Below are 10,000 nucleotides of genomic sequence, written 5' to 3' on the forward strand. Positions count from 1 at the left end.
TAATAATAATAATAATAATAATAATATTAATAATAATATTTTTCTATAATAAAGTTTCAAAATGAAGGACATTATTCAATTTATATAATAAAATAAAGGATTACCTTCTATAGAAAATATATCAAACCACAATTAGTAGTTTTAAAGTTATTGTGCGCAAAACAAAAATACAATAAAGTTTTAAAATTAAAGACATTATTCACAGGAGTTAGAAAACTATCAGATAAGATCCAAGAAAGTAGACTGAGGTGGTATGGTCATGTCATGAGAAGAGATGAACAGTATATTGGGAGAAGAGTGATGGAAATGGAGGTACAGGGAACGAGAAGGAGAGGGAGACCAGAGCGAAGGTGGATAGACTGTATCAAGGATGACCTTCGATCAAAGGGATTAACCGGTGATGAGGTGTGGGACAGAGGTAGATGGAGAAAGCTGACCAGAAGCATGGACCCCACCTAGAAGTGGGAAAAGATGTCGACAAAGAAGAAGAAGAAGATTCACATTATCAGATGAAATAAGGGATTACCTCCTATAAAAAAAACTATGTATATCAAACCACAATTAGAAGTTTGAAGGTTGTTCGCAAAATAAAAATCTATCATTAAACTTGGTTTCCACAAGCAACTGATCCGTCTTATATTCCTACTTGACGTAGAAGTTACAAAAACTAAGGTTTTTCCCTCTCTGTCTGTCTATCAATTTCCCAAACCATTCGTCCGCTGGTGTGTGTCACATGTGACATACTCACCTTGTCCTTCCTAACTCCAAAACCACAGAAGGAATTCAAGTCTTCTGTTTGGATCTTTCTGGGAAAAACTTAGCTTTTGATATAATTTTTCTAATATAATAGAGGTTTCGTATTTGTCGTACATATTCTACTAATGAAAATCGCCATTCGCATGTCCGTCTCTGTTTATTTGACTGTCTGTTTGTATGTCAGTTACGTTTCCTGCCCAGGAAACTCCTGCGCAGCTAAAGCGCTTTCAGTCAACTTGGAACATGGATGGAATATCATGCATAAACGTTCATGGAGAGATTGTCAGTATGTCAGTACAAAGGTTTAACATTAGCTATCGTTTTTTTTCTGGGGAACATTGTGTGTGTTTGTGTGTGTGTGTGTTTGTGTGTGTGTGTGTGTATGTATGTATGTATGTATGTATGTATGTATGTATATATATATATATATATATATATATATATATATATATATATACATATATATATATATATATTGGATTTTTTTAATATTCTGCGTCCCCTCTTAAGCATGTGGACCCTTCCTCATACATGTCAAGCTACGAATAGTATTTCAGAATAGGCCAAAGATGTGCTGTTTCAGAATTTTCATATAGGAAATAGAATTAAGTAGGAATGTTCATCTATAAAACTAGATCGTGCTTCAATGGTGTTCGCTTAAGACAGCAGAAATTGTATTTATCTGAAAATTATACGGATAATTCACATAAAGATTTATTTACTAAGACAAACATTAAGCAATAACTCACATTTCACGGGAAATATTCAAGAATCAATAACATTTATTGCGTTAAAAAGCATCCTTTAATAAGATTTAAATAAACAAGAAATTTCAAAAGTGCATTTGTCAAAATAACAGAGAATCTTAATGTAAATGATATTCAAAAACCCTTATACCTATCAATAAAAGACATCACTACCTAACGGTTACGTATAATGGAAAAGTATACTAGCAATGATACAAATAATAAACGTCAAATACTCGAAACAAACCTGAAGTAAAAAAAAAAGAAAAAAAAATAAACTAGAAGAGCACTCAGAGTGCAGACCTCCTGCACGGCAACTTTATTTCTCAAGGTTAGGGTCAATTCGATCGACCTTTCGCTCGACCTTGCCCTTGACCTTTGACGTAGGACTTTCCAAACTGAATCACTCCCACGTCTCAACAATTAATCCCTGAATGTTTCACTATTCAATGAGTAACATTGTGGCCTGGAAGTTGTTCACATACATATAAACAACAACAAATAGGGATTAGAGTTCTCTTGCTTGAAGGTACACTCGGGCACACTATTCCATCTTATTTCTCTTCCTCTTATTTTTAAAGTCTTTATTGTTTATATATGAAAGATTTATTTTAATGTGTTACAGTTCTTAAAATACTTCAGTGTTCATTACATTTGTAGTGGTTTATTTTCTTATTTCCTTTCCTCACTGGGCTATTTTCCCTGTTGGAGCCCTTGCGCTTATAGCCTCCTGCTTTTCCAGTTAGGGTTGTAGCTTAGCATGCAATAATAATAACAATAACAACAACAACAACAACAACAATGATAATAATGATAATAATAATAAAACATAACCTCCTCCCAACTTCGCTGGCAGTGGTAAAAAAAATGGCTAATAACTTCGCCCCTCCAATGATTAGAGTATCACATTTCCTGCCCCATCCAACTCAAAAATGAGATCACTAGCACACTCTTCCCTAACAAATTTAGCATAACAGGGGTAAAAGGAAAGGAGAAATCTTATTAAAGATTAGACAGGGGGGAGACAGGACCCCTAAGAGGGTAAAGGGGGGCAAGGGTGAGGGAAAGGGGAATTTATCCGGGGGAGGGGGGGGGAAGAGGGTGAGAACACTTGCCTCTACCGGAAACTTTCTTAATTGTCATAATGAGTAAATTTTCCCCGAGAAGAACTTTGAAAACCGAAGGTCTTTTTTTTCCCCTTTCTTTGTGGAAATACTTTTACCGCTGCCTGGTCTGGAAAAGTTGGAAACTTTTCTTTAATAAAGGTAGCCATTATAGGCAAATACCAAAAGGGAGGGGGGTCCGATTTGTTCCTAAACAAGATCTTGGGATTCTAATATTTCTGCTGGATTCACAAACCCTACACCAAAGAGACCAGCACTGAGACCTGGGATCAGGGAGGCTATTCAGCTTGCGCCGAGGTATAACTGGGTAAACCCCCACCCCCACCACACCCCGCCCCCTTGTACTAGGAAATAAATGGTGATAAATTTGACCTAAGGACAGTAGAAATACAACTGTTAATTGATTTATTATTCACTAAAAAATATGACGCGATTGTCCACTCATTTGAAGATAAACCCAGCGCCAGATTATGGAATTATTTTGCTTATCCCATTTATTTTAAGATATGAATCGTTTGTTTATTGATCTATTCTATATACAGTTACACGAAAGATTCTAATGAAGACAGTTTAATTATTATTATTATTATTACTAGCCAAGCTACAACCCTAGTTGCAAAAGCTAGATGCTACAAGGCCAAGGGCTCCAACAGGGAAAAATGCCCAGTGAGGAAAGGAAATAAGGAAATAAATAAATGATGAGAATAAATTGACAATAAATCATTCTAAAAACAGTAACGACGTCAAAACAGATATCTCCTATATAAACTATTATCAACGTCAAAAACAGATATGTCATATATAAACTACAAAAACTCATGTCAGCCTGGTTTAATTGAAGAAATCCTAATTATAAGTCAACCGAGTTGAGGATAAACAACCTTCCAGATTTAGGAACCATATTGTTTATCCTAGCAAACCTATGATTTGAATCGTTTATCTATTAATCTTTCCTATATACAGATACTCGTGGTATTCTAATTAGGGCACATTTTAATTAAAGAAATCCAAGAAATAATTCGAACCTGTAGAAATCTCTCGGTAGACATTTTGCACAGTAAGGACCAACACAACTAAAGTATCACTTCCATTTCATAATAGTTAAAGCAAATGAAAAGTAATAAATAAACATAATTCTAATCACTACAAATTAAAGACCATCTTACAAAAATAAACTTTACATTCATACACCTGATAGGCTATGAAGTTAAGGTTCAATTTCTATTACATCTATCAATACAATATATTTATGGTAACCTTATTTCATCGCCTAAGTGAGGTCTTATAATTTCTCTTTATGAAGTAATACTAAATGGTGAATTTTTTCCTGATACAAATGCCTTTAAAAATGCCTCTTAACAGTCTCTTGGCTCAAAGACTGGCTAAGAACAAAGCTGGCCTTGCAATTAACTCCTAATGAGGATTGGACCCAAATGCGGCAGTTGGAATTTCGCAAACAACATAACATGCAAGTAGCATTTTGCATTAATGAATGAGAGAGAGAGAGAGAGAGAGAGAGAGAGAGAGAGAGAGAGAGAGAGATTACCTCGTTGATGGTATACAAGTGTTATGACTGAGTTACACACTCACGTCTGTTCTCCTCTCCCTTGCTCTCTTCACCCTAACTGCGACCCGCAACAGTCAACTACCGACTAGTTACCCGAGTGGAAGAGAGAGAGAGAGAGAGAGAGAAAGAGTTTCTGAATTATAAGCCGGTATATGGATGTTTCTTCATCTCCACAGTTATCCTCAAGATAAAGGGTTGGTTGTATTGATGCCCCTCAAATCAATCTTCACTCTATTGCATTAGTTTAAGGGAATTTGGTTTGGGTTGACAATCATTTGTTTGGTTATACGATCATTATGAATATTATTACTATTAATAAAGGCAGTAGTAGTAGTAGTAGTAGTAGTAGTAGTAGTATCGATTTTGTTAATCCTGATAAAGCAGACATTATTAAGGAAGAGTTTAAACAACTAAGTACTACAAAAGATAGAGTCGAAAGGATATAACGTGATAAAAAAGAAAAATTAGAGAGAAAAAATCGAACTAAATCTATCAAATAATAGATTACACTTTGTAGAATATATAACACAATAAAACTAGAGGGGCACTCAGTAGAGCGCAGACCTCTACCGCGTCAGCTTATTTCTCGACATTTTGTTCGACCTTCACCTTGACCTTAACATGTATTAATTGGTGCGAATTTTCATTCACTCAAATATGAACCGTGAATTGGAAATTCTGCTTGACTGTGACCTTGACCTTCCAAAATTTAATCATTTCCAGACTTTCTAATTTAACAGTTAATCCCTGCAAGATTCATTACGATTAAAATTGTGGTCCGGAAGCTATTCACAAACAAACACACACTCACAAACAAATACTCAAGCAGGGGCAAAAACATAACCTCCTTCCAGGTTTGTTGGCGGGGATAATTGTAAATTATAGACAAAACCATATATATATATATATATATAAATATATATATATATATATATATATATATATATATATGTATATATATGTATATATACACATATACATACACACACACACACACACACATATATATATATATATATATATATATATATATATATATATATATATATTTATTTATACACATAAATATATATATGTACATATTGTATATATATAAAAATATATATATATATATATATATGTATATACATATGTATATTGTATATAAATAAATAAATATATATATATATATATATATATATATATATATATATATATATATGTATGTATATGTATGTATTTATGTATAAATATATAAACTAGAAAGCCACGGTACCCCAATGCTCAAGAAAATTTCTCAAAAGAGACCAGCCCGACGTAAGACTAAATTAAACGCCGCCCCGAGATAGACCAGCTACCCACGAATAATAGGAAGAGATACGGCATATACAGCACTTAAGATTGTCGCGAGTCCTACTGAAAGCAGAAGCCTTGTCCTTATCGCATGTGAAGAGGAGCAAGCCATGAATTAGGAGATTAAAGAACTCATGCTCTAACGAATAAATACATTTGGTCAGGGGGGTCCCATAGGGTCCTATACACCCCTGATGATTCTCTTATAACCCTGACCCCTTCAGCAAGATCCTTCAGATCCTCCTACCCTATACTTGGCTAGGGGATCCCGTAACCCCCTGAGAATCCTGTCCTATCCCTGACCAATCCAGCAAGGCTCTTCACTGCCCCCTTCCTTACACTAGGCCAGGGGTTCTATTACCCCCTGAGTAGTATCTCATATCCTTTACCCCTTCAGCAAGATCCTTCACCTCCCCCTCTCCCCTACACCAGGTCAGAGGTCCCATACCCCCCTGAGGAGTCTCTCATATCCTTTACCCCTTAAGCAAGATCCTTCACTTCCCCACTCCCATACACTTGGCCAGGGGATCCCATACACCCCTGAGGGTCCTCTCGTACCCCTGACCCCTATAGCAAGATCCTTCAATCACCCCCTATATCTCCTCTATACTTAACCAGGGGTACCATACACCCCTGAGGGTCCTCTCATACCCCTAACCCCTCAAGCAAGATCCTTCACTATCCCCCTGCCCCTTCCCCTAAGCCGGGGCAAGGGAAAAGGGAAAGGACGGCAAACAGACAGGTCAGTTAAAAGCTTTTTTGTGGCTGTGGCAAATGGCTTGCACAACGAAAATGGACCTCACCGGATCCCCACTTTTTTGACTGTATATTTCTAAAATGCAGCGCCTGAAATGTGGTGGTCTTAAATTTTCCGGGGTGTTATACATTAAACAATTCAATTGAGAAGTAAAAATAAACATTTTCAAACGGGGAACATTTAATAAACATTTGCTTGTTAATTAATACGTGGAAATTTCCTACACGACTGATAACATTTATTACCCTGTTAATAACAGCCCCAGATAGACATTTACAGGATTATGTGTTGAAATAATTATATACATAAAATTACATAAATTCATATGTTATTCAATTCCTACCAGCTGTAATGGAAGAGAACAGCCTTGTTATTTTACAAAACACAGACTGCTTTCTCACTCGGTTAGGAATTCCGCTCCACTGGCAAATTATGCAGAGGATCAAATGGCGAAATAACTTTCGCTTTGTTCATGACAAGTTCTATCTAACCAATTAAATCTTTATTATCTGATAAAATACATACATACATGTATATTCAATATATATATATATATATATATATATATATATATACATATATATATATATATATATACATATATATGTATATATATATATATATATATATATTCATTCATATATACATAAATACATATATATATACATACATATATATATATATATATATATATATATATATATATATATATATATATACACACACACACACAATTAAGAACACGCGGGCACATCTCGAGCAAATTCAGAGCGAGAGAGAGAGAGAGAGAGAGAGAGAGAGAGAGAGAGAGAGAAGAGAGAGAGAGAGAGAGAGAGATTGCAAACGCTTCGGTCAAATATCACTGCGATATCTGTACAGAAAGACCAGAATTCCCATGGTCAGCATTTCCACTACGACCGCTGAGGGTCAAAAGATGTCAGGCTATTATAAAAGAATAATCTAAATACGGGGTTCCTTTGTCTTATTTTTAATGAGATTCGCAAGTCAATTATGGAAATGCAATGGGTTCAACTCTATCATTATATAGGAAACAATTATCAAAAATGAGGCTTCAGATTCCAAGTGATGGAGGGTCTTTTGATATCATCTACCCAAGCTTTGTTTTTTTAAATATTGGGGCCACACGTAAACAAAACTATGAAATATATAATGAAAATTATTCCCGTATATTTTTAAAGTCAACAAATATTTTTCTTTTTTTAAATTATCAACTTCTTCGTCTATTAGTGTGCTTTTTCCCAATTTTTATCGGGTAACACAGTTGAAAGACTTTGCTTTGGCTTTGGGAATGGACCGCAGTCCCGACCGGCTGCCCTGCCTGTCATCGCGTAGACCCTGGTAGTGTATGTTTGTGTTGTACCAGCCACCATCGCTTCCTTCCCAGCAGCGAGGAATTATGGTGTAGTGAGGTCGACAGTTCGAGACGTGTGAGGTGTCTGTTATGTTTTTAGGTGTTGGAATGACTGTGTGTATTAGTGTGTAACATCCATTGGTTTTACGAAAATTTATAATCAAATGGCATTATGTCAAAATTATTCCATAACTTAACATAATGGGAATGTGCATTTGCAAACTTAATGTTTGGGTTTTGCTTTTGAAAGGGGTTTCAAAATACATTAAAACCATTCAGGTTTCTAAAACCTGAGTGATAAAACTTTGGATATTGAAGATAGATACCTGAACACAAAAAAGATAAAATATTGTTAGGGACTTCGTCTATCTTTGTTCAATTTTACTCTATGTGAAGGATGATGAGATGATTAAGGTTAAGCCATCCCAAAGTTAAGGCCTCCACAAGAAACATTAAAGAAAGAAAAAGTATATGTTATAGAAAATTTCCACGCTTCATCAACAGACTAAACTGTGACGAGATTTACGATTTAATTATTTTCATTTGTGCTGCATTTATTATCCCTCCATAATTAAAACTTTTTCCCAAATATAAATGTTTTCCCAATTAAAGTAAGCTTTGCAATTATCCATCAGTATTTACAAATTAAAATATAAGGATGAAAGTTACGCACATCTCAATAAGCAAGATTCAGACATCGAATTTAATATCATGTGATATTAATCCACAAATAAACTGAATAAGAATTATATAAAAAAAAACGCGATAACATACCTTACTGTACGAAGCCTAAGAAGTAACGCTGGGTAGGAGATTCCATACTCAGCATGTTCTAGCCTCTGAAATTGAACAAAAAAGCGTATATTAAATATAACAATCTATTTTTTTCTGTATTGGAGCCCTTGGGCTTGTAGCATACTGGTTTTCCAACTAGGGTTGTAGCTTAGCAAATAATATATATATATATATATATATATATATATATATATATATATATATATAATGTATATATATACATACACACATACATACATATACATGCATACATACATACACGTACACACACATATATATACATACATATATATATATATATATGCGTGTGTGTGTGTGTGTGTTTGTGCATAATTCATTTATACACAATTAATTTCGTCAAACTCCCATCACAATGGTTTATTTTTTAATTCAACTTATTTTTCATTCCTTGATATAATCATTACCATCATTTTCATGTTTTCATTACCATTGAAAAAAAAAATGAGGCATCAACTTCCCGCCCTAGGAATCCCACTCCCGTTAATCAACCAACCCGAAACAAACTTTTTAACAACCCGAATCCTCTCAAGTATACAACCCTAACCCTTGACAAGCAGCCTCACTTTCCAATCGCATTACCCAATTTCCCACAACACAGATGCTACTGAAATCCCAGGGAAATCAGATAAAGGTCGGGGGTTGGGTTCCGAGAAGGAACAAGATGGAAGCAATTGATGCAGGCGACAGTATTGTTGGTTTAGGGCCAAGTGGAGACTGTGTGGACTCTGTGGAGGTCGTACTGTAGCAGACAAAGCTTGAAACCAGCCAGCCAGCCGGCAGCGAGCTGGACAAATACAGGTTCGGAACGAGATGCATCAGAGTTTTCTTACTTGTCCAAAAGTCTTTCATACAAGATATCACTTTCTTTCTGCTTCGTGTCCGGAATCATTGTGAATTGCAGAATGCTGTGGTGCGAGTAAATTTAGATATATTGGTATTTTTGGTGCATAGGTGTGAGAACCAAAATGTAATGTAATCTATTTTTTCTGAAACATTTATATATGTGCATATGTAACGTGTGTGTATATATATATATATATATATATATATATATATATATATATATATATACATATATATATATATATATAGATATATATATATATATATATATATATATATATATATATATATATATATATATATATATATATATTGAAATGATGCTGAACCACACACCTCTAGACATTTCAATAGTAAATAATATAATGTCAATTTCCATTAACAACCTTTTCATTTGCTTACAAAATATAGCAGCATTGAATAATTAAGACATGATTTTAAATGCACCCTGTTAACTGAAGACAATGTGTACAGTATTCCTTAGGCGGCTCACACCAAGAATCTTAAATGTTTATCTCAATGTAAACAAAGCATCTAAACACTAAATTAAAAAATCTTTGATTGCCACTATCTAATCTACCAGTATCACTATACTAAATTCATCACCATTCTCTAGTACTTCATCATTATCAAGGTTAACATGTAAAAAAAAAATTATCGGAGACTGTCACTATCCAATCATTACAC

At 34.5% G+C, this 10,000-nt stretch overlaps 1 long non-coding RNA gene across 1 annotated transcript in view; it reads right to left on the reverse strand.

The window, feature by feature from the left end:
- The window catches only part of LOC137629411 (uncharacterized), a 330,089-nt gene that overhangs the window by 90,947 nt on the left and 229,142 nt on the right, over window positions 1-10,000 (reverse strand). The window contains exon 2 of the long non-coding RNA XR_011041500.1: window positions 8,429-8,493. This is a non-coding gene — a long non-coding RNA (uncharacterized lncRNA). The remainder of the gene's footprint in view (window positions 1-8,428; window positions 8,494-10,000) is intronic.

This window comes from Palaemon carinicauda, chromosome 37 (assembly GCF_036898095.1).
Source record: "Palaemon carinicauda isolate YSFRI2023 chromosome 37, ASM3689809v2, whole genome shotgun sequence".
NCBI classification, from domain to species: domain Eukaryota; kingdom Metazoa; phylum Arthropoda; class Malacostraca; order Decapoda; family Palaemonidae; genus Palaemon; species Palaemon carinicauda.